General features: G+C 42.3%; 1 protein-coding gene across 1 annotated transcript in view; it reads left to right on the top strand.

The window, feature by feature from the left end:
• The window catches only part of LOC146396310 (uncharacterized), a 150,756-nt gene that overhangs the window by 3,271 nt on the left and 122,376 nt on the right, over window positions 1–25,109 (top strand). The window contains exons 2-7 of the mRNA XM_084997529.1: window positions 2,807–3,180; window positions 3,659–3,815; window positions 4,933–5,127; window positions 6,258–6,329; window positions 9,891–9,952; window positions 12,315–12,417. The gene's annotated coding sequence lies outside the window, so the exon portion shown is untranslated. The remainder of the gene's footprint in view (window positions 1–2,806; window positions 3,181–3,658; window positions 3,816–4,932; window positions 5,128–6,257; window positions 6,330–9,890; window positions 9,953–12,314; window positions 12,418–25,109) is intronic.

The raw sequence follows: 25,109 nt of genomic DNA, 5'->3' as shown, positions 1-25,109 counted from the left end.
CTGTCTTCACACCACAAGGCTGGCATGGGCAGAGTGCCATCAGGAGAGAACACAGCTCCCACCATGGAGAACCCCTCTAAACTTGCTTGCACCAAAGTCTAGTTCCAACAGCATGTGGCCCGTGGAAAATGCAGCTGCGGTCAGTAACTGAGGTTCTCAGACAGCCTTGCCCTTGCATCCTAGCTCCTGGCACATGCTCCTTCCTGGTTCGCCTACCATGAAGCACGTGACCCCTCTGATGAAACACATATGTGATGACTGACATCCTGGGTCTCTGCCCATGGCAAGTAGGCCCCTGCAGTCACTGGACCACAGTTCTCCCCCACCAAAGGACCCTGCAGGCCATGGAGCACCATGGCTTACAGCAGGGTTTTGGCCCCCATCACTAATGTCATCCCACTAAGTATGTGCCAAGAAGACGCTTGTTAAGCCTAAAACCTAATTTGATATGTGGAAGATCCATCTTCACATAAGACCTCCACAGTCCCAGAGGAGAGATCTACCCAGCAAGGGTGCTCAATGAGGAAGACAGAGCTTTATCCCCTTATTCCTGCAGCATCCACCCTTGACCTTCATGGTTCACTTTGGTCTCAGGCTTTCTCCCAGTGTTGAAGTGAGGGTGTGGGTGTTGTCCTGTACCTCTCCTAGGTCTTAAGAGTACAGCCAACACTCAGCCTCCTCCTACACTCTGGCCCCTCAATCAGCCCTGGACACCTAATGTGGATATGACAGACATGCAGCTGCTGCGACAGCCCCTGATGAGTGCCAAGACCAGCCTTCCCAGTGAGTCCACTCAGGACCTGAGGCATTGCTCAGCTGGCTTGCTGCCTCCAGCAGCACTCAGTCAGGTGATGGTCCTTCCTCACCCAGCAGAGCCAGGCTCTCCTGGACTGTTAACATGGAATTTGGAGGGAATCTTGTGCCTCAAAGAGCATCACTCTTCTGGGGAGAGAAGAGGAATGCATGTGACAATATTAAAGCCAAGGCTGTGTGGTGAAAGTTTAATAGAACAAATATATGGCTGGCTGGCTGAGGAATAATAAAATCACTCTGATGATGAGGACTTTACTGCACTGGTTTCCAGACCCTTGTTTGCTAAATAAATTCATTTACTTGGACTCCAAGCTACTGGGTGACCTTGGTCCAATGACTCCACTTCTTCCAGCCATTGTTTCTTCATTGTAAACTGAGAGGATGGGGCTCTGTGAGTGATTCTTGGAGTATCCTCGTACTGGGGGAGGAAGTCTCATATTTTTGGAGCATAAATACTCTCTACCAGTTACTGGGCATGTTTTCAGGGGGTGCAGAGTTGACCCTAGTCTTGTTGCTCTTGTGCTGGTGGCAGGAAGCCATTGTTGCTGCCTTCCAGGACATTGTTGTCCGATGGGGAATGTGTGATGGGCTCTTTCTAAATCCCCTGACCAACCCCTCCCCCTGGTCAAATAAATTCCAAAACTATTTTAAGAAACCTCTGAAAGACTGAGATGAAAGTATTTGTACTGTAGATGTCCCCCAGATGATTCATTTATTGGTTGATGAATTTTATAATGTGTGATTAGATTTAGTCTAAGATCATAAGTCCTTTCTTATGAAATGTACATGCAGCTAGCACCCATGTCTGCATTATTCTCTGGGACTTGAGGAAGAATCTTGTTTGAAAGGCACTGCTATCAGGAAGCAAAGTGTTTGGGGTGTGTGCAGCCTGAGCTTGGCCAAGAGTTGAGTCCCTCTGGTTCATGCAGCTCTACCAGATAACCTGCTGTCACATAACCTACTGCGATGTTTCATCCATGTAGAGTATGTTAGCAGCTGTCCGGTGGGGCCTAGAGCAGCTCACTGCAGAAAGGAGTGTGGAGAGAGGGGTGGCTGAAGTTGGTATGGGGTCCAGAACAGGGCTCTGTGAGGGGAACCCAGGAAAGGTGTCTGTGTCAAGACTGATCACCCCACAGCACCATTGGACTGATTGAGGGAGGGAGAGTGTGATATGAAAAATAGCAAACCCAAGGAGTTCCTGTTGTGGCACGGTGGAAACAAATCTGACTGGTATCCACAAGGATGCAGCGTTGATCCCTGGCCTCACTAAATGGGTCAGAGATCCGGCATTGCCGTGAGCTCTGGTATAGGTCATAGACATGGCTTGGATACCTCATTGCTGTGACTGTGGCTGTGGCTGTGACCAGCAGCCGCAGCTCTGATTAGACCCATAGCCTGGGAACTCCCCTATGCTGCAGGTGTGGCCCTAAGAAGCAAAAGGCAGAAAAATTGCAAACTCGGGATATGCAATACACACATATATATTTTAGATTTCTTACATGTATAGCCATGGCACTGACAGTTGATAAAATGGGTTCATTGATAAAACCGTAGGTATTGGCAAGATTCTTATGTTTCTTAAAGAGAGATTAATACATATAAAAGATTAGAACTGTTAAGGAATGAATGGCTTAGGGATAACAATTAATTGTCTAGTTGTGAAAACAGCCTCTCTGCCTAGATTCTGTAGGCAGGAGTACAGTGAAATGTCAGGTTTTCTGGATTTTTTTTGGCTGTACCTGCAGCATAGAGAAACAGGCTAGGGACTGAATCCCACCTAAGCTGGAACTGTGGAAATGCCACATGCTTAACCTGCTGCACCCCCGTGGGAACTCCACAAGATGTCATTTCTTACAAATTTTCTAAAATTTAATCTTTTCCTGTTTCAAATGACTCACCTCTATTGGTTGAAATTAGTAAGTTTTGTTATAAAATTGAATAGCAAGACAACACTGGCTACATACACGTTCCAAGTGGCTTGTCTCCCTTCTAGAAACCACCAACCTGTCTGCTGCCATACTGCCTCCCCAACCAGAGCAAGGCCTCTTGAACCACCTCCAAGCAGCTGTCCTCCCCAGGGCAGCCTCAGGTTTCTACAGGCTCCCCAGCTGAGATGTCCCTGGGGTGCAGTACTCTCGTCTTCCTCTCCTTCCGTCCAACTCCATGTCCACAGTGAAGGGTCCCAACGGAAACCCAGGGATTTGAGGGAGGCCCTTTCTCTTGGAAAACAGCCCCTGTCTAGAGGCTTACCGCCTTCTGAAGCCATTCCCACAGGCATGGGCCTGGACCACCCCGGGCTGGTGGCCTCAACGTGGACAGTCCAGAGCAGGACCCAGCGAGGGACCTGCCCCAACAGATGCTCAGGAGGCAAGTAAAGGAGCCCAAGTTTGAATCTCAACAGTAGAATGCGGGCCTCCAGTCATTCTGCAGTGGGGGAGGGGCCGAGGGCAGGTGAGCCTGGGTGGGGGTGGGGTGCCATTCCATGCTGGCCTCTGCAGGGAGGCAAGAACCAGACGTTTCTTCCACCTTATGCAGGGGCCAGACAATTGTCGAGTGCCTCATCAGGCAATGTATGTGTTGGTTTTCAGAGTCACAGCACCGAGGTTTGTCTTGATGTTACCTTTCCCTTTGTTATTCATCAATTTGTTTGTTGTCTTTCAACCTGTTCAGCTTCCCTACTGGCTCCAGGCTTCCTTCCCCAGAGGCCAGACTTTTAAATAAAATTCAACATTTATCATCTGATAACCACTTGGGTTTTCATGGCCACCTGGAACCCAATGTTTATGGTTTGGCTTCTCTCAGCAGACCCACCATTTGTGATTTGTGTGTGTCCATCTTTCCTAAGGAAGCCGTCTTGTGTGCCAACCAGCATCCAGCAGGACCCACCTTCCTCATGTTCCTTTGTGCTGGAAAGGCCCAGCCTATCCAAAAAGCCACTGCACAGCCCACGTGTCCAAGACCAGAGATCAGTCTGACGTGTTTCCCATATTATGACATTGCTGGTAAGTATTGTATGTTTTACCTTTTTAATGATTGAATGTAATATTCTCCACAAATCCTCCCTTCTCAGGGATCACAATCCACTTGTGCCAGATAGAATATGCAGTGTTGAGTCCTCCTCCCCCCTCTTTCCCCTGTCCACTCCGTCCTCGTTCCCACCGGCGATCAGAGATACCTGTTTCATTCACATCTTTTCAGAGATCTTTTGGGCAAGGAACATTGAATGCAATCCATTTGCCTTTTCAAAAATTATTTCTTTGTCTCTGAAAATTAAAATGTGCACAGGGATGTAAAATGTTGGAGGATAATGTGAGAAAGCGATTATATATATATGATATATGTGTATATATGTGTGTGTGTGTGTGTGTCTGTATGACAGGGTCCTTTTGCTGTACAGTTGAAATAGACAAAGCATTGTAAATCAACTGCAATGGAAAACTTAACAATTATAAGGTAAGAGTTCATCTTGAAAACAAGTAAAAAGGAAAAATAGAAAATTAATCTTGTCTCCGTATATCTGAGTATATTATTTTTGTCACCTTCATACTGCCATTGTGGCTCCTCTGTTACTGGACTAACCTTTATTATGGGAGTTTCTACATTCTCTTGAAATTCAAGGAACTGAAAGAACAGAGTGTTCAAAGCCAGGCAATATCAAAAGTAAATATCCAGCTCCATTTGAATTTTTCATTTCCTGTACACAGTGCCTGCCTTTAGCCTTAACTCTGTCCTATGCAACATTTTGGACATATCTTTACTGAAAGTTCTTTCCCTATTTATCTGAAATTTACCTTTCCCTCAGCATCAGCATTTATCTGGCAAGACTAGCCAAAAAGGGTAACATATTCGGCGCTTAGTAGTGAGCAGTTCTAGAGAGGATGAGAACGTGGACTAGAAACTGAAATGTGCATTTTGGTCCAACCCAAAATAAAATGGCAAAGGGACCCCAAATCTGCAGGATGAAATGTTAATGGAAGAGACAGGATATAGGATTGAGTGTTTGTGCTTCGTGTGGTTAAGGACAGAAATAAAGGACAAGAAGACAAGTTAATGTACTAAATATCCCAGAGATCTGGGTTTTTTTTTTTTTTTTGGTCTTTTATTTATTTTCCCTTTTAGGGCCAGACCTGCAACATATGTGAGTTCCAGAATAGGAGTCAAATCGGACCTAAAGCTGCAGGCCTATGCACACCCACAGCAATGTGGGATGCAAGCTGTGTCTGTGACCTACAGCATAGCTAAAGGCAACACCAGATCCTTATTCCTCTGAGGGAGGCCAGGGATCAAACCCACATCCTCGTGGATACTTGCCAGGTTCGTTTCTGCTGAGCGACATTGGAAACTCCTTGTATTTCTAGGATTTAAAAAATCAACTACCCGTGAAATGCATGTGCACCTTGAGAGAGTGCCAGTATTTTATGCACCAATGTCCACTCTCCTTTTGGACAAAACCAATCCCACCTAAGACCTGGCCTGCAAGCCCTGCTTATAAGCTTGTGAATTTCCTGTCTGCATCCCATAACCTTCCACTTTAGAATCTAGGCTCATCATTACCTATGGTCCCATCTGCATCCCTTAGAAAACAAAACAGAGACACAAATGAGAAACAGTTCTCTGACTCTTTTTTTCATGTTGAGAATTAATGTCACCTTACACTCTCCTAATGATATGAATGAGTATTCATGTTTTGTGTGGTGAGAAGAGAGGACAATTAGGAAACTTGCCAAGGGAGATAAGGGGTGGAAACCTAATAGGACTGCAACCAAATCTCTTGGGAGGTGAAATTCATTCTCTGCTGTAGCACCACTACAATTCCTACTGATGTTAGGGTGTCGGGGAAGGCAAGAGAGGTTTATAAGGAGTGTCCCACATTGAGAAAAAGACTTGGGAAGATGCTTCAGAAGCTTCTTAGCCCTTGCAAAGAAAAATGGACTCAAAAGAGAGTGAGAAGCTGAGGTGAGAGGATTTCAAGCAATATCATGGTGAGCTTTCTATCAAGTACCTCTTGATGGGGGATTGAAAAAATAAACAATTTGGAAATATTTCTCTGTATTTGAGCTCTTATAATGAAAATTTTAAATGTTTTTCAACCAATAACTTCATATGAGAGGATTGGTGGGGCAAGCATTGTACCCAGGCATTCAAGAAGGGCAGGCTCCTTGTTGTCTCCTCCCCTTGTTCAGCCATTCAACCGATTATTTATAAGATCCTCACTCATCGTTCTTATATAGTATTTGAATGCATCTTCTCAGGGACCCTGATAGAAAATCACATTGTGGAAAAGTGACATTCCCAATCTGCAATCAATTTTTGTTTACTACCTCCAAACCCTACATCCTAGAGGCAGAGATAATCAAATTAGCTGAAATGTAATTAGGGAAAACCAGTCATGGATGTGGGTGTCTCAATGTCTTTTGGACCCTTATCTCTGATTATTCCTGCAGAGAGCTTCAGGGCAGGCACTGACAGCTGAGGAGAAACATCTCTGGAAATGGATCACAAGCATCAGAAGACAGGTAATCTCCCACTTGCTGATGGAAATTTAAAGGCACTGAGAGATTCCAGGTTTGTGTCTTGTGGACGTTTCAAGTCTGTGCCCTTGGGAGCTCTGGGTGTTGTTAGATGTAAGGGCTCATGAGAGGTATCCTGTTGATGAAGAAATGCTCCAACGTTGCAGCTAACCGGAGAATGGTCCTGATGGTTCACATTTCTTTGCAAAGTATGACAATGTCAGGTCAGTAAGTTGAATCTGCTCCTATTTATTTGTTGGTTGATTGCCAATGGAAATTCTGTGATGTAGTCAAAGAAGTAGGGAGGGAGAGTACAATTGTCCCAAAGTACCTGCTGTGCTATAATTGGCCAAGATTGTCAAGTTTACTTCACAAGGGTAACCAAAACCTTACAAAGGAAACACCTATGAATCAACCTTTATTGAAAAACTTCCATGCATTAACTAACTACATGGAGAGCGAAACATTTGAGTAGAACAAATGTATTTGGAAAAGCTCTAGGCATGGAAACAGGAGAAAGTTCTGTCAGAGTGTTTTCCATGTCTACAATTCATTGCTAGAAATTCTTTTTAATGGAACCCTAAGGCTTGCTAGGTAAAAGGACCTAATATTTCTAGAAAAAACAGTAAGCAAAACTAGGGAACTGCAGCCCAAAGGGCATGAATGCCCTTGGCCCAAATTGAGGATACCGTGCTTAGGCTGGAGCTCTCCGAACTCTTTCATGGGGATCATATCTAAATGGACAGTTTTCAAGTTTGCAATTTGAATGTGGGAGATCATCTCACAAGAGAGAGGTTGAAGAGGAGAAGGTCAGAAAGATCGCAATGAGAAGACATATCAAAAAACTCCCCAGAGGATGCCAATTCTCCATTATATTCCTCTCTTGCAAGAATACCTGGGCTAGGTATTCACACATCCCACGCCAGCAAGCATGCACATGTCCACTAGTGGCTAGGGCTGTCAGGTGCAGGGACTACCCTCCACCAATCTCTCCTAGCATCTGTTGATGCGGGTCTGCTCGGGAAGCCAGTAGTGCATGCATGAGGGCAGAGGGAGGTTTACCAACGGGTGGCCCGCCTGGGGGTGGGGCCAGTCATGGCGGCCTTTTGCTTAATTCTGTGAAGGCCCTGGTAAGGCATATGGGGACTTTTCACGTGTTGGGTGTGAGCCCTCAGCACTCTTTTTCACTCTGTAGGATATCTGGGCCCTCCTCTGTGTGGGTTCATGCCAGCATGGAGTTAAGGTCTGGAGCAGTGTTTCCACCACAGTTTATTGGCAGCACTGTGGGTCGGGCTGCATGAAGACTTGAGTGATTGCAGGGCTTCCAGAGGCAGGTGCATAAAGTTTGTGGGCCATTCAAATGTGTGCCATTCCAGCATGCAGTTCTCAAGAGTAGGAAAGCTAGACAGAAACATTTCCAATTGGAAAACCCTCATGCACTTCCCAGGAAGTAGCGCAGGTCACTGGAAAATCAGTGAAGAGCCAAGGTACATGATCATTGTTTCATTGGTGTCTCCTTCAGAACATAAAAATTACTGTCAATGCTCATATTCAAAAGGCATGCTTGGGTCCATGGTGGGGACAACTTTCCTGAATGTAGTGCTCACCATCTCTTTGTAGTCTGATGTAAATCATGAATGATGCACAAGCCTAGATGGGGTTCATACATATTTAATAGGTTGTTGGGAGTCTGGTGGGTGGTCAGATATCTGGGTTGGTTAGGTCTATGGATATGTGTGTATAAGGGGAGTTCATGCCTGTGTTTTGGTGAACATTTTGAAGGGTGAGTGTTATATTTGAAGGGTTTTGAGATGTAACAGAGGCACACTCAAGGAGTTGGTGTTTAGGTGTTTGTAAGTTGGTGTTCAGGGGAATATTTGGCAAATGGTGTTTTCACCCATGAGTTTTGGGATTGTGTGTCTAAAGGTGGACTTGGATTATCTGCCTATGCATAAGGGCCATGTTTGGTCATTACGGGGGTCTGTTTGTTTGGGTGTACAATCCGTTTATGTTGTATATGTGGGGAATGTAGTGAAACTCCGTGGCTGGGACTTCAACCCAGCCAAAATTGAGAGTGGGACTTGAATCAACCTGCACGGTAGCTTGGCACTTGAACCCAGGATCCCAGGTTAGGAGTGGACTGGAACACAATGATTATTTTTTTTTCCTTTTTTTTGATATTATCTGCCACATGTGGAGGTTCCCAGGCCCAGGACTGAATGCCACAGCAGCGATCTGGATGGCTGCAGTGACAAAGTTGGATCCTTAACATTCTGTGCCACAAACGAATGACTCAAACTCCTCAAAACCACTGTCTTCTAAGGAAAAACCTCTCTCCCAGTGTCAGGACTCATGAAGCTCAGGCTTTTCTGACTCATTGCAGAATGAATTCAGCTTGAGACAAAGCAGTAGGCAATGAGCGAGCTTTTTAGCATAAGACACTTGTGAGAGAGAGAGAAGTAGGCTGGCAAGGGAGCAGAGCAGCCCCAAGAACCAAGAGAGCTCCATTTCTATAATCCAAGGAAAAGAGGAGAAGGGAGAAGTTTGCCTTCTTCCTCATTTGGGGGCAGATGGCAAGGCTTACATCTTTTGTCCCTCACTTTGCCCCTACATGGCTTACCCAGGTCAGTCAACAATGCTATTGAAGTCCTGTGTGTATTACCAGGAGTGTGGTAACATGTACAATATGGCAATTCATCTCAGGTTTCCAGCTAATGTCCCCATTTACCTAGTTTTGTCCCCTGTCATCTATATTTCTGTCTTGGGTATGTGGAAAAATGCTGCTTTTCAAGGACTACTAACTCCATGACTTCATGCAACAGGATTTACTCTTCCTATCTATTGTCCTATGTTTTAAGTATGGGGGTTTGTGGCTTCAACATGTCTGACACATACAGGCCCCTGGTCTTCCTTCAAGTTAGTGTAGATCATAGCTGGGTTCCATTCCTTGAGTGCTCCTCAGCTTACACCAGTTCCCCAAACTCTGTTAAACCTTGTCTTTCACCCCCAGTGGGACTTTTCATGTATTTTAAGTGTCCGAATCTATCCTTATCTTTAGGATGATTATTTGTGTATTTGTAGCATGTTGTATGCTTCTTGGCTTTTCTGTGTAGCAGTTTTTCAGGAGCTGTGTGTGTGTCTTTTGATGTGTTTAGGGCAAGTCTGAAACTTTTATGAGACTGGTGAATATTCCATAGGTGGCTGTCCTGTGTTTCTGTGCTTCTGTATTTGCATGAAGGCTGGGTGGGGGGGAAGTGTGATTTTATGTATATGCAGAGCATGTATTATATGTGTATTTGGAACCAAATGCATAGGGGTTATACGTTGCCATATTTGTAATGTCCTGGGTAATTGTGGGTATATTTGGGGCTTGTGGAGAGGAGTTGTGTGTATGAGTTTGTGTGTGTATTCAAGGGGCATGGTCATTTGGTAGAATATTTGCTGGGGCTATGCACTTGTATTTTTCAGTAGGGACATTTTAGGCCTAAATATTTGGGGAAGTGCACATGTGTGTTTCTTTGTTATTTATTATTTATTTATTCATTTATTTTTTTTTCCGCTGTACAGCATGGTGACCAAGTTACGCATACATGTACGCACAGGTTTTCATCACATTGTTGTGTGGCAATGTAAGTATCTAGACAGAATTCTTAATGCCACACAGCAGGATCTCATTGTACATCCATTCCAAGATCAATAGTTTGCACCTGTTAACCCCAAGCTCCCAATCCCTCCCACTCCCTCCCTCTCTCCCCGGGCAGCCACAAGTCCATTCTCCAAGTCTATTATTTTCTCTTCTGTGGAAATGTTCATTTGTGCTGTATACTAGATTCTAGTTATAAGTGATGTCCTATGGTCTTTGTTTTTCTCTTTCTGACTTATTTCCCTGAGGATGAGAGTCTCTAGTTTCATTCATGGTGACACAAATGGCCTCATGTCCTTTTTTATGGTTGAGTAGGATTCCATTGTGTATGTATACCACATTTTCCCAATCCAATCATCTGTTGATGGACATTTGGGTTGGTTCCCATGTCTTGGCTATTATGCCATGCAGGTGCATGTGTCTTTTTCAAGGAAAGTTTTGTCCGGATGTATGCTTAAGAGTGGGATTGCGGGGTCATAGGGTAGTTCTAGGTATAGGTGTCTAAGGTACCTCCATGTGGTTGTCCATAGTGGCTGTACCAGCTTACATTCCCACCAACAGGGCAGGAGGGTTCCCTTTTCTCCACAGCCCCTCCAGCACTTGTGATTTGTGGACTGATGAATGATGGCCATTGTGACTGGTGTGCGGTGGTATCTCATGGTCGTTTTGGTTTGCACTTCTCTAATAATCAGGGATGTTGAGCATTGCTTCAGGTGCTTGTTGGCCATCTGTGTATCTTCCCTGGAGAAATGTCTCTTCAGGTCTTTTGCCCATTTGTCCATTGGGTGGTTGGCTTTTCTGCTGTTGAGTTGCATATGTTGCTTGTATATCCTAGAGATGAAGCCCTTGTCCATGGCATTGTTTGAAACTATTTTCTCCCATTGTGAAAGTTGTCTTTGTGTTTTCTTGCTGGTTTCCTTTGCTGTGCAAAAACTTGTGAGTTTGACTAGGTCCCATTGGTTTATTTTTGCTCTCCTTTATGTTGCCTTGGGAGAAGGACCTGTGAACATATTCATGAGGTTGATGTCAGAGAATGCTTTGCCTATGTGCTCTTCCAGGAGTTCGTATGTGTGTTTCTAATGGAGAGATGAGGTTCTGTGTTTATTCAGGGGAGTTGGAGACTTGCATTGATGTGTAGGAGAAATATGGGCTATGGTTATGTGTTAGTAGATGCAGGTGTGTGAGCTGGCTCCTCTTATCATTTGATAGATGGAAGTCATTGCACATGTGGTTTTCTGGAGATATGTCCATGGGTCTTACTTGCATATCCATGTTTGTAGGTCTATCACCAGGTGCATGACTGCGCAAGTCTTGTTCGCATGGCTTGGAGTTGTTAGGAGTGTGCAAAGTATGTTCCTTTGGAGAATGCGGTGTTATGTGTTTGTTGCTAATGTGTTTGTTAATAGGTACTAAGAGATGGTCTGTCTGTGTCTATCCAGGGGAGGGTAAAAACATGCATACATTTGACACACATACACTTAGAGTGCCCTTTGGTGTCTATGTTGGGGGAGGAGGAGGGTGGTTGTATTTTGAAGAGGTGGCATCACGCCTAGTGTTTGGGGCATCTGTATGTCCAAGGGTTGGGAATATCTGTATGTGTGTGTCCATAGGTGTTTGACATTTGTATGTGTATCTTAGTCAGTGTAGGCTAATTGTGGCTGTGTGTGTATTTGAGTTCCTGGAGCTTATGTGGTATGTATTCTGAGAGGTGTGAGAAGTCTGTGTGTTTGGAAACCAAGAAACGGTGTAGGCTGTGTGTGTGTTCAGGAGTCCTGGATTGGCTGTGTTTTAGGGCTATGGCATGGCATACAGGCTATGCATGAGACAACTGAGGACTTGCTGGTTTTCGTGAGCCTGTACATGTAGGTATTCCACATGGACAACTGGTTGGTAGGTAGGTTGCACCTGTTTTATTCAGGCCCATGTTTTGGATGTGTATAGAGTTGGAGTGTTACCAGCTAGAGTTCTTGGCCTTCCTTAATCAAGAGCAGTTGATAAGATGCTGGAGGAGAAACTCAGTTAAGGTTTTATTCAGGACACCTGCTTCAGCATAGAGGCACTGAAGCAATCACCAGGTTCCCTCGTTCACCTTCTCACTGAGTAGCGGTGAGCTAGTTCCTTCTATGGGGTGAGGATAGGGGCATGTCCAGGGATTGGGCCGGGGGGTGGCTGAGGGGGCTTGCCCACCCCACCCCTTTAGTGTGGTGCATGTAGGGGGCATGCATAGTCCTCTGCTTTTGCTCTCTGTTCTTCAGAAGTGGCAGTTGTATTTTTCTCATGATTTGTCCGCAATGTGCAAGCAGAGTTCTTTCTCATTGTTTATACTTTTGCTGTATTTTGTTCCCCAGGAGATGTTTGTCCAGGTGCATTCCCTGCAGCCACTGCAGCCACCGCAGCCAAGGGTGCCAGGTCCCTACCTGTCTCAGTAGGAGAGGCAGTGGAAAATTCCAGGTGAGTAGGAATTTGTCTGTAAAACTTTAGAATTTGTGTCTATTGAGATATGTAAACTTAGGCGGTCAGTTTGTATGGTGATTCACACTGAGGATTAAAAGGTACATGTGTGCTCAGAAGACACACACACACACACACACACACATATGTATGTGTGATGTCCTTTGCTTACATCCCCTGGTGGGTGTTGAGGGTCCTCCTCAGAGTGTTAGTGGATTGTGTGCACATGCATATATGAAAGGGCACTGGAACTGGTTCAGACTAGCTTGGGATAATCGGCTCTGTGTTCGGTTACCTCAGCTTTGTAATTTGAGTTTGCTCATGTTTGGAATATTCATACCATGCAGATATCACATCGGAAATGTCACCTGAGTTTCTTGAAGAGCTTCAAAAATGCATTTAGAGCATATCACTCATCTGTGTGTTATGACTTAATTATGTGGCAAGCCAGAATATTCAGGCATCATTGGTGTGTGTGTATATCACATTATATTTGAATTGTGAGTGGGGCATCCTGGGCGGTGTGCATTTTATGTGTGCCTTGGCCCTTCATTCTGAATCACAGCATTGCTCCTCTCAGGTTGATTCAATCTTTAGGGTCAAGAATTCCTCCCTCCAAATGCTGGTGAATTCCAGTGGAAATCATGTGGATGGATTTAGGGTATCTGTACCTTAGGCAGGGACACACCTTCAGCATTTGTATGGTCCTAGAATCTGGGGCCCTAGAAGGGTGAGGCTGATTGCAGATCACTCTCTAGCACAGAAGCTTCTCAGGTGTGTGGTTGGCCGACAAGCAGCAGTCAGGAAGTCGTGGGGATTCATGGATAAGAGGTAAGGTGGGCAAGTGTTCTCCCAGGAAAACCCCCTGAGAATCAGTTGGGCAAGCACAGGTATTCCTGGCTCTTCTGTGGCACAGCTGGTAGGCAAGGACACCATGCACATGGGGTCCAGATGGTTCAAGTCTCTAGAGCCATGTGTCCCTGTGCCCAGTTGCCCCAGTGTGGTGGGAACTACTGTTGGTCAGGCTGGTAAGCTGTATGAGCAATTCTCCACCACCATATCTCTGTGGAAACCCAAGTCCTCAGGGATAGGCAGGACCTCTAGGGTCAGTGAGCTGACAAGGACAAAGGTGGGGAGGCCTTGTCTCTAAGGGAGGCTTGGGGAGTGAGGCCTGGAGAGCCTGGGGAGTCCTTCTCTGAGGAGATATGGCTCTGATATTCCCAAACCTTTAGACATGGTCCCTGTTCTTTTCTGAAGGTTCAGGATGCTTCTAACAATGGCGAGTTCATCTCAGGTCCTTGGTTCCCAGATGACCTGACCCTATTTTTCTTTATTCCACATCCAGCCATCAACCCATCAGGGAGCCATATGCTCACCATGTCCACCAGCTGACCCTACAGCCTCCTGCTTCCCTTCCCAAAATAGACCTCTCTATTTTGACTCAGCCCCTGGATTCCATACAGTGAACTGTTAGTGAGCTCTAGGATGATATTCAAGAGCCTCAAGCTGAACGGGCTTGCAAAATAGTAACTTTTTATAAGCCATTCCTAACATCTTCCCTGCTCACACTGATAGGTGAACAATTCCATCATAGTCACAAAGAAGGGTGAATCTGTGGCAGCCTTTGGAGCCTGTGGAATCTCGTTTTGTAGCATTTGGGGTTCCATACATTTAAAAGGTCACTCAGCCTGCTTCAGCTTCCCTTTTAGCAGATTGATAAATAAAAGACAGAAAATAATGGTCTCCGGAGGAGACAGTTTGGGGGGTGGGGGGATGTGCTTGGGCTGTGGATGGAAATCCTGTGAAATTGGATTATTATGGTCATTGTGCAATTACAGATGAGTAATAAATAATAATAGTAAAATAAAATAAAATAATATAAAATAAAATAAAATAAAATAAAATAAAATAAAATAAAATAAAATAAAATAAAATAAAATAAATCATGGACGGTAATGTACAGCATGGTGACTGCAGTTAATACCGCATTGTGTGTTGGAGAGTAGCTGAGAGAATGGATCTTAAGAGTCCTTGGATGCCCTAGTGGAGAGTGGGTTAAGGATCCAGTGGTATCATTGCTGTGGCTCAGGTCACTGCTGTGGAGCAGGTTCAATCCCTGGCTCAGAAACTTCTGCATGTCACAGGCACAGCCAAAAGGAAAAAAAAAAGTTCTTATCACAGAAAGAAAATGTGTAACTCTTTGTGGTAATGGATGTTAACTAGGTTTACTGTGATCATTTTACACTGACAGTTTTAGCCACTACTCTTCCTATTTGGATGGCTTTTATTTCTTTTGTTTGTGTGTTTGCTGTGGATAGAACTTCTAGTAATATGTTGAATAACATTGGTGCTGAGAGTGGGCATCCGTGTCTTGCTCCATATTTTCATGGGAAGGCTTTCAGCTTTTCTCCATTGAGTATTATATTTTCTGCGGGTTTGTCATAAATGGCTTTATTTATGTTAAGGATTGTTCCCTCTTAGACCCACTTTATTAAGAGTTTTGATCATGAATATATGTTGGACTTTGTCAAATGCTTTTTCTGCATCTTTTGAGATGATCATGTGGTTTCTGACTTTTTTGTTAATGTGGTGCATGGCATTGTTTGATTTGAGTGTGTTGAACCATCCTTGAGAACCTGGGGTGAATCCCACCTGGTAACGGAAAGTTTTTCAAAGTCATTTTCTGTTCTACACAGAAGTTGTATCCATATTTTTTTAGATCCCACATATAAGTGATAGCATATGATATTGGTGTCTCACTGTCTTACTAACTTCACTTAGCATGATACTGTCTATATCCATCCATGTTGCTGCAAGTGCCATTAGTTCTTTCGTTTTAATGGCTAATATCCCATGGTGTTTATGTACCACCTCTTCTTTATCCATTCTTCTGTTGATGGACATTTAGGTTGCTTCCAGATCTTGGCTATTGTAAAGTGCTTCAGTGGACACTTGGGTGCCTAGGTCTTTTCAAGTCATGGATTTCTCTGGATAGATGCCCAGGAGTGGGATTTCTGGATCATATGATAATTCTGTTTTTAGTTTTTTTGAGACAGGATCATAGTGTTTTCCACAGTGGCTGTATCAATTTTCATTCCCACCAACACTGTTAAGAGGGTCCCCATTTCTCCACATCCTCTACAGCACTTATTTATTGCAGACTATTTGATGATGGCCATCCTGGTGGGTATGAGGGAGTACCTCATTGTATCTTGATTTGTATTTTTTTTAATAAGTAGTGATGATAAACATCTTTTCTTGTGCTTTATGACCATCAGTCTGGCTCCTTTGGAGAATTGTCTAAGTCTTCTGCCCATTTTTTTGGAGGTGATTATAAATTTTGGAGGTGAATCCCTTGTCAGTTGCTTCATTTGCAAATATTTTCTCCCATTCCATGGGTCGTCTTTTTTTTGGTTTGTTTAGGTGCAAACAAGGTTTTCCTGTGCAAAACCTTCTAAGTTTATGTATGTATGTATGTATGTATTCATTTGTTTGTTTGTTTATTATTTTTAATTCATTGATTTTAGATTATAATGTGTTTTTTTTCCCCATTATAGCTGTTTTTCAGGATTCTGTCAATTTTTTACTCTATGGAAAGGTGGCCCAGTCTCACTTACATATATATCTTTTTTCTCACATTATTCTCCATCATAAGTGTCTAGACATAGTTCCCAGGGCTATATTGAATTTTATTACATTTATAGTTGTTCAGCAAACATAACAACCTGATTTTACAGCATTTCCATCCCAAACACCCAGCCCACCCCACCTACTCCCCAACTTGTCTCTTTGGAAACGATTAGTTTTCCAAAGTCTGTTAGTCTATTTCTGCTCTGCAAAGATGTTCATTGTATCCCTTTTTTAGATTCCACCTATAAGTGATATCATATGATGTTTGTCTTTCACTGTCTAACTTCACTTAGGACAATAATTTCTAGGTCCATCCATGCTGCTGTAAATGGCATTATTTCATTCTTTATGATTTATTTTATTTTATTTTTTTACATTTTAGGGCCAAACCTAGGGCATATGGAAGTTTCCATTTAGGGATTGAATCCCAGCTGCAGCTGCTGGTCTACACCACAGTCCAAGCAACATGGCATCAGCCACATCTATGACCTACGCCACATTTGACAGCAATGCCAGCTCCCTGACTCATGGAAGAAGGCTTGGGTTCAAACCTGCATCCACATGGATACCAGCCAGATTCATGACCACTGGGCCACTGTGGGAACTCCCATCTTTCATTTGTATGATTGGGTAATATTCCATTGTGTATATGGACCACATCTTCTTTATCTCCTCCACTGCCGATGGACATTTAGGTTGTTTGCATGGCTTGGGTATTGTACCTAGTACTGCAATGAACATTGGAGTACAGGTATCTTTTCAAGTCATGTTTTCTCTGGAGAGATGCCCAGGAGTAGGATTGCTGGATCAAGGGTAATTCTATTTTAAGTGTTCTGAGCAATCTCCACACTCTTTTCCATAGTATTGCACCAATTTGCATTCCCACCAAAAGTATGATAAGGGGTCCATTTTCTCCACCCCTCTTCAGCATTTCCAGGTTGTAAACTTTTTAATGATGGCCATGCTGGGTGGTGTAAGGTAGTTCCTCCTAGTAGTTTTGATTTGCATTTCTCTAATAATTAGTGCTGTTGAACATCTTTTCATGTGTTTTTTGGCCATCTGTTATGTCTTCTTTGGAGAATTGTCGGTTTAGGTCTTCTGCCCATTTTTTGATGTGGTTATTTTCTTGTTTGTAATTGAGCTGCAGGGGTAACTATAAATTTTGGAGATGAACCCCGTGTCAGTCTCTTCATTTGCAAATATGTTCTCCCATTCTTTGGGTTGTCTTTTTGTTCTGTTTAGGGTTTCCTTTGCTGTGCAGAAAGTTTTAAATTTAATTAAGTCCCATTGATTTTTTTTGTTCTTATTGTTATTACTCTAGGAGGTGGATCTGAGAAGATATTGCTTTGGTTTATATCAGAGAGTGTTTGGCCTAGTTTTCCTTCAAGAGTTTTATGTTATCTGGTCTTCTATTTAGGTCTTTCATCCATTTTGCATTTATTGTTGTGTGTGGTGTTAGGAAGTGTTCTGATTTCATTCTTTTCCATGTGGCTGTCCAGGTTTCATGGCATCATTTATTGAAGGTACAGTCTTTTCTCTATTGTATGTTCTCGCTTCTATTGCCATAGATTAGTTGACTGTAGGTGTGTGGGATTAATTCTGGGCTTTCTATCCTGTTCCACTGATGTACATTTCTGTCTTTGTGCCAGTACCATATGGTTTTGATGCTTAGTAGAATAATCTGAAGTCAGGGAACTTGATTCTTCCAGCTCTGTTTTGCTTTCTCAGGATGTCTGGCTATTCTGAGCCTTTCATGCTTTCAAACAAACTTTTAGATATTTTCTTCTAGTTCTACAAAAACTGTCCATGGTAGCTTGATAGGGATTGCATGGAATCTGCAGATTGCCTTGGGTAGTACAGTAATTTTGATAATATTGATTCTTCCAATCCAAAAAGATGGTATTTCCATCTGTTTGTGTGACCTTGGATGTCTTTCATCAGTGTCTTATAGTCTTCAGAGTACAGGTCTCTTGTCTCTTTAGGTAGGTTTATTCCTATGAATTTCATTCTCATTGATGTGATGGTTGATGGGATTGTTTCCTGAATTTCTCTTTCTGATCGTTCATTCTTAGTATATAGAAATGCCATGAATTTCTGTGTATTAATTTTGTATTCTGTGACTTTTCCAAATTCATCAATGAATGCTAACAGTTTTCAGGTAGCATCTTTAGGATTTTCTAGGTATAGTATCATGCCTCCGCAAATAGAGTTGTACCTCTTCCTTTCCAATTTGGATTCCTTTTATTTCATTTTCTTCTCTGATTGCCATGCCCAAGACTTCGAAAACTATGTTGAATATTAGTGGTGAGAGCAGACATCCTTCACCACAGAGGGAATTCTTTCAGCTTTTTACCATGCACAATGATGTTAGCTGTGTGTTTGTCATATATGCCCTTTAGAATGTTGAGGTAGGTTCCTTCCGTACCCATGTCCGAAGGGATTTTATGGGTGTTGTATTTTGTGAAAGTCTTTCTCTGCACCTATGGAGAGGATGATATGGTTTTTATTCCTCAGTTTGTTAATGTGGTGTATCATACTGTTGGATTTGTGGATATTGAAGAATCCTTGCATTGCTGGGACAGATCCCACTTGATCATAATGTACAAACCTTTCAATGTACTGTTGGATTTGGTTTGCTAGTATTTTGGTGAGGATTTTTGCATCTAGATTCATTGGAGATATTGGCCAGTAGTTTTCTTTTTTTGTGGCATCTTTGTCTCGTTTTGATATCAGGGTGATGGTGGACTTCTAGAATGAGTTTGGAAGCGTTCATTCCTCTGAAAGTTTTTGGAATAGTTTCAGAGGAATAGGTGTTATCTCTTCTCTAAATGTTTGAATCGAATTCCCTGTGAAGCCATCTGGTCCTAGACTTTTATTTTTTGGAATTTTTTAAATCACAGTTTCAATTTCTGTGCTTGTGATTGGTCTATTCATCTTTTCTAGTTCATCTTGGTTTAGTCTTAGAAGATTGTAGTTTTCTAAGAATTTGTCCATTTCTTCTAGGATTTCCCTTTTATTGGTATAGATTTATTGGTATGTAGTAGTCTCGTAGGATCCTCTGTATTTCTGTGATGTCCTTTGTAACTACTCCTTTTTCATCTCTAATTTTATGGATTTGAGTACTCTTTTTTTTTTTTGATAAGTCTGACTAAGGGTTTTTCAATTGTGTTGATCTTTTGAAAGAACCGGTTTTTATTTTTATTGCTCTTTTCTATGTTTTTCTTCCTTTCTATTTCATTCATTTCTGCTCTGATCTTTATTATTTCTTTCCTTCTTATATCTTTAGGTCTTGTCTGTTACACTCTCTCAGGCTGCTTTAGATGTGAAGTTAGGTTGTTTATTTGAGCTTTCTCTTGTTTCCTGAGGTATGCTTGTATTGCTATAAACTTCCCTCTTAGAACTGCTTTTGCTATAGTTTTCCTCTTTGATCTCTTCGATGATCCATTGGTTGTTTGGTAGCATGTTGATTAGCCTTCATGTCTTTGTGTGTGTGTGGTTTTTGGCAATTTTTTTCTTGTTGATTTCAAGTTGAATAGCGTTGTGTTTGGAAAAAGATGCTGGATAAGATTTCCATTTTCTTAAAGTTACCAAGGCTTGATTTGTGGCCCAGAATGTGATCATTCCTAGAGCAAATTCCATGTGCACTTGAGAAGAAGTGTATTCTGCTGCTTTTGGATGGAATGTCCTATAACTCTCTATTAAATCCATCTGGTCTAATGCTTCATTTAGGGCCTGAGTTTTCTTGTTGATTTACTGTCCGGATGATCTGTCCATTGCAGTAAGTGGGGTGTTAAAGTCCCCTGCTCTATGGTGTTGTTGTTAATTTCTCCTTTTAAGGTTGTTAGCAGTTGCCTTATATATTGAAGTGATCCTGGATTGGTCCTTTGATCATTATGTAATGCCCATCTTTGTCTCTTATCATATTCTTTATTTTCAGGCCTATTTTGTCTGATATGAGTATCATTACTCCAGCGTTTTTGATTGCCATTTGCATGGAATATTTTCTTCCATCCTCTCATTTTCAATTTGTATGTTTCCCTAGAAAGTGAAGTGGGTCTCTTGAAGACAGCATATGTATGGGTCTTGTTTTTGTATCCATTCAGCCAGTCTAGATCTTTTGGTTGGGGCATTTAGTCTGTTTACATGTAGGCTATTTACTGATTTGTATGTTCTTATTGCCATTTCATTAACTGTTTTGGATTTGTTGCTGTTGCTCTTTTTTCTTCCCTTCTTCTCTTGGTCTCTCCTTTTGTGGATTGATGACTACCTTTAGCGTTGTATTTGAGTTGATTGCTCTTATTTGTGTGTGTATCTATTGTAGGTTTTTGGCCTGTAGTTACCCTGAAGTTTTGAGATAGGCGTCTCTCTCTCTCTGATTGTTTTAAGTTGTTGGTCTCTTAATTGGAAGTGCATCTCCAGTGTCCTGCATTTGTACCCTCCTCTTCTCCCAATTTCTGGATTTGGTAGCATATTGAAGCGTGGATGATTTCCTACATTTACTGTGTCTATGTCTTTACTGTGTCTATGCCTTTACTGGTGATCCTTGTCATTTGTAGTGTTTTGGTTTCTAGTTGTGGCCTTTTCTTTGCTTCAGGAAGTTCTTTCAGTATTTGTTGTAAATCTGGGTTAGTGGTGCTGAAGGCTCTTAACTTGTTTGTCTGTAAAGCTTTTGCTTTCTCCTTCAAATCAGAATGAAAGCCTTGCTGGGTAGAGTAATCTTGGTTGGAGATTTTTCCTTTCATCTCGTTAAGTATATCGTGCCACTCCATTCTGGCCTGCAGAGCTTCTGCTGAAAAATCAGCTGAAAAGCTTTTCAGGATTCCTATGTATGCTATGTGTTTGTTTTCCCTAGATGCTTTCCATATGTTCTCTTTGTCTTTAATTTTGTCCAGTTTCATGAATATGTGTCTTGGGGTGTTCCTCCTTGGGTTTATTTCATATGGTACTCAGTGTGCTTCCTAGATTTCAGTGAGTGATTCCTTCCCCATGGTAGGGAAGTTTTGGCCTATTATCTCTTCAAATAGGTTCTCTGGCCTTTTCTCTCTCTCTTCTTCTTTTGGCACCCCTATAATGCAGATGTTGGTGCATGTAATGTTGTCCTAGAGTTCTCTTAGACTGTCTTCCAATCTATTCAATCTTTTTTCTTTTTCTGTTCCACATCAGTGATTTCCAATAGGGTGTCCTCCACCTCACTTGTTCATTCTTCTGCCTCATGTATTCTGTTGTTGGCTGCTTCTAATGAATTTTATATTTCAGTTATTGTGTTTTTCATCTCTGCTTGCTTCAGTCTTAAATTTTGTATTTCTTTGCTCAGTGTTTCCTGTAAATTATCAGTCTTTGCCTCCCATCTGTTTCCAATGCCCTGCATCACATTATGATCATCAGTCTAAAGTCTTTTTCCTGGAGGCTGATACTCTCCAGATCACTTAGCTGTTTTTCTGGGGTTTTTCTCTCTCCTTCATCTGGGTTATGGTTCTCTGCCTTTACATGTTTATAGGTTTTTGGTGTGGTCTCCTTTTTCCAGAAAACAATGTGGTAGCCCCTCTTTCTTCTGAAGTCCGCACCCTTTGTGGCTGAAGTTGGTATGGGGGCTTGCTATAGGCTTCCTGATGGAAAGGACTGGTGCCTGCCCACTGGTAGGTGGAGCTGCTTCTTATCCCTCTGGAGGATGGGTCTTTGCTCTGGGTGAGATTAGAGGCAGTTGTGTGATTAGGGTGTCTTTAGGCAGCCTGTTTACTGATGGGTGGGGCTGTGATCTCACCTGGATTCGTGTTTGACCTGGGGCTTCTCAGCGCTGATAGGTGGGGCCGGATTTCCCCAAAATGGCCACCTCTAGAGGAACACATGCCAGTGAGCACTCCTGAGACTTTTGCTTCCAGTGTCCTTCCCCAGCAGTGATCCACAGTCACTCCCTGTTTTCCCAGGAGATCCTCCAAGAACTGCAGTCAGGCCTGCCCCAGATTCCCATGGAGTCTCTACTTTGTCTGGGACCCCGTGGAAATGAAAGCCTGTGTGTACCTTTCAAGAATGGGGTTTCTAGAATAGATTTATAAGGAGATCCTGCTGAATAGCATTGAGAACTATGTCTAGATACTCATGTCGCAACAGAAGAAAGGGTGGGGGAAAAAACTGTAACTGCAATGTATACATCTAAGGATGACCTGACCCCCTTGCTGTACAGTGGGAAAATAATAAAAAAGAAAAAGAATGGGGTTTCTGTCTCCCCCAGTCCCATGGAGCTTTAGCACAGAAGCCCTACTACCCTCAATGCCAGATGCTCTGAGGGCTCTTTCTCCCAATGCCATACCCCCAGGTATGGGGATCCAATGTGGGACTCAGAACTCTCGCTCCTATAGGTGGGTCTCTGTGACACAGTTCCTTTCCAGTCTGTGTGCTGCCCACATGATGCTCATGGGCTTGTGTATATCACATAATAGGCCTTCCTACCATCTTGATGTGGTCTCCTCTTTGTTTCTTGGAGTATGATATCTTTTTTGAAAGTTTCCAATCCATTTTGTTGAAGGTTGTTCAGCATTTGGTGGTAATTTTGTTGTTTTGAAGAGAGCAGGTGAACTCCATTCCTTCTGTCCTGCCATCTTAATCCAGTCCCCTTCTCCTCATTTTTCAACTGGGTTTTGTTTGTTTGTTTGTTTTGTTTTTGCTGTTGAGTTGTATAAGTTGTTTGTATGTTTTGGAAATTAAGCTCTTGTCAGTTACATTATTTGAAACTCTTTTCTCCCATTGCATAGATTGTCTTTTTGCTTTTTTTAAAGTTTTCCATTGCTGTGCAAATGCTTGTGGGCTTGATTAGCTCCCATTGGTTTATTTTTGTTTTTTCATTCTATTGCTTTGGGGGACTGACCTAAGAAAACCTTTCAATGTTTGATGTCAGGGAATGTTTCGCCTATGATCTCTTCCAGGTGTTTTATGATGTCTTCTCTTATGTTTAAGTTTTTAAGCCATTTTGAGTTTATTTTTGTGTATGGTATGAGAGTGTGTTCTAGTTCTAGTATGAGAGTGTGATTTACGTGGAATTGTTCTGCTTTGTCCATACCACTTGGGGAGGAGACAATCTTTCCCTGATTTTGTATTCTTGCCTTGTTTGTCAAAGATTGTTTGACCATAGTTGTCTGGGGTTATTTCTGGGTTCTGTATTCTGTTCCATTGGAGTGTATGTCGTTTTGGTACCAGTACCACACTGTCTTGATGATTGTAGCTTTGTAATATTGTCTGAAGTCTGAGAGAGTTATGCCTCCTGCTTGGTTTGTGTTCCTCAGGATTGCTTTGGCAATTCTGAGTCTTTTATGGATCCATATTAATTTTTGGATTGTTTGTTCTAGTTCTGTGAAAAATGGCATGAGTAATTTGATAGGGATTGCCTTGAATCTGTTGATTGATTTGGGTAGGAGGGTCATGTAAATGATATTAATTCTTCCAATCCAGGAGTGTGGAACATCTTTCTGTTTCTTTGAATCCTCTTTAAGTGTCTTGAGTGAAGTTGTAGAGTTCTCAGCATGGAAGTCTTTCACCTCCTTGGTCAGGTTAACAGCTGTTGCCTTATGTTTTGAGGTAACCCTCTTTCGGGTGCATATGTATTTACCATCCCTATGCATGCTTCTTGGATTGATCCTTTGATCATTATGTAATGACCTTGTTTGTCTCTTATAATATTCTTTATTTTAAGGTTTAATTTGTCTGAAAAGAGTATTGCTGCTCCAGCTTTCTTTTGACTCCATATGCATGGAATATTTTCTTCCATCCCCTCGCTTTCAATTTTCATATGTCCCTAGAACTGACGTGAGTCTCTTGGAGACAGCATATATGTGGGTCTTTAGTATCCATTCAGCCTGTCTATATCTTTTGGTTGGGGCATTTAGTCCAATGACGTTACCATTTTATGAACTGTTTTGTATTTGTTTTTGTTGGCCTCTTTTCCTTCCCTTCTTCTCTTCTCTTGTGGTTTGATGAGTCTATATAGTGTTGTGTTTGGACTGCTTTTTATTATTTTTGTGTGTATTGATTGTAGATTGTTGGTCACAGTTCCCATGAAGTTTTGATATAGGATTCTATCTATATACAAATTGTTTTAAGTTGTTGGTCTCTTAGTTGCAAATGCAAATCTGGTATGCTGCATTTGTACCCTCTTTGGATGCTTTCTGGATTTTTCAGCATATTTGTGTGTGGATGATTTCCTGCCTTTACTATATGTATATGTATATGTTTACCGGTAAGCCGTGTCGTTTTTAGTATTTTTTATTTTAGTGGTGGCCTTTTCATGTCCACCTCTTGAAGTTCCTGTAGTATTTGTTGTAAAGCTGCTTTGGTAGTGTTGAAAACCTTCCTGGGCTTCGCTTGTATGTTATGTGTTTCTTTTCCCTAGCTGCTTTCAACATTTTTTTTTATTTATTTTATTTTCCCACTGTACAGCAAGGGGGTCAGGTTATCCTTACATGTATACATTACAATTACAGTTTTTCCCCCACCATTTCTTCTGTTGCATCATGAGTATCTAGACATAGTTCTCAATGCTATTCAGCGGAATCTCCTTGTAAATCTATTCTAAGTTGTGTCTGATAAGCCCAAGCTCCCGATCCCTCCCACTCCCTCCCCCTCCCATCAGGCAACCACAAGTCTCTTCTCCAAGTCCATGATTTCTTTTCTGAGGAGATGTTCATTTGTGCTGGATATTAGATTCCAGTTATAAGTGATATCATATGGTATTTGTCTTTGTCTTTCTGGCTCATTTCACTCAGTATGAGATTCTCTAGTTCCATCCATGTTGCTGCAAATGGCATGATGTCATCCTTTTTTATGGCTGAGTAGTATTCCATCGTGTATATATACCACATCTTCCGAATCCAATCCTCTGTTGATGGACATTTGGATTGTTTCCATGTCCTGGCTATTGTGAATAGTGCTGCAATGAACATGCGGGTGCATGTGTCTCTTTTAAGTAGAGCTTTGTCCGGATAGATGCCCAAGAGTGGGATTGTGGGGTCATATGGAAGTTCTATGTATACATTTCTGAGGTATCTCCATACTGTTCTCCATAGTGGCTGTAC

Source organism: Sus scrofa, chromosome 14 (genome assembly GCF_054392235.1).
Source record: "Sus scrofa isolate SSC_HxYL_T2T_F1_AM1 chromosome 14, Sscrofa_HxYL_maternal_Yorkshire_Landrace_v2.0, whole genome shotgun sequence".
Taxonomy (NCBI): domain Eukaryota; kingdom Metazoa; phylum Chordata; class Mammalia; order Artiodactyla; family Suidae; genus Sus; species Sus scrofa.
This window is presented reverse-complemented; position numbering and strand designations above follow the sequence as displayed.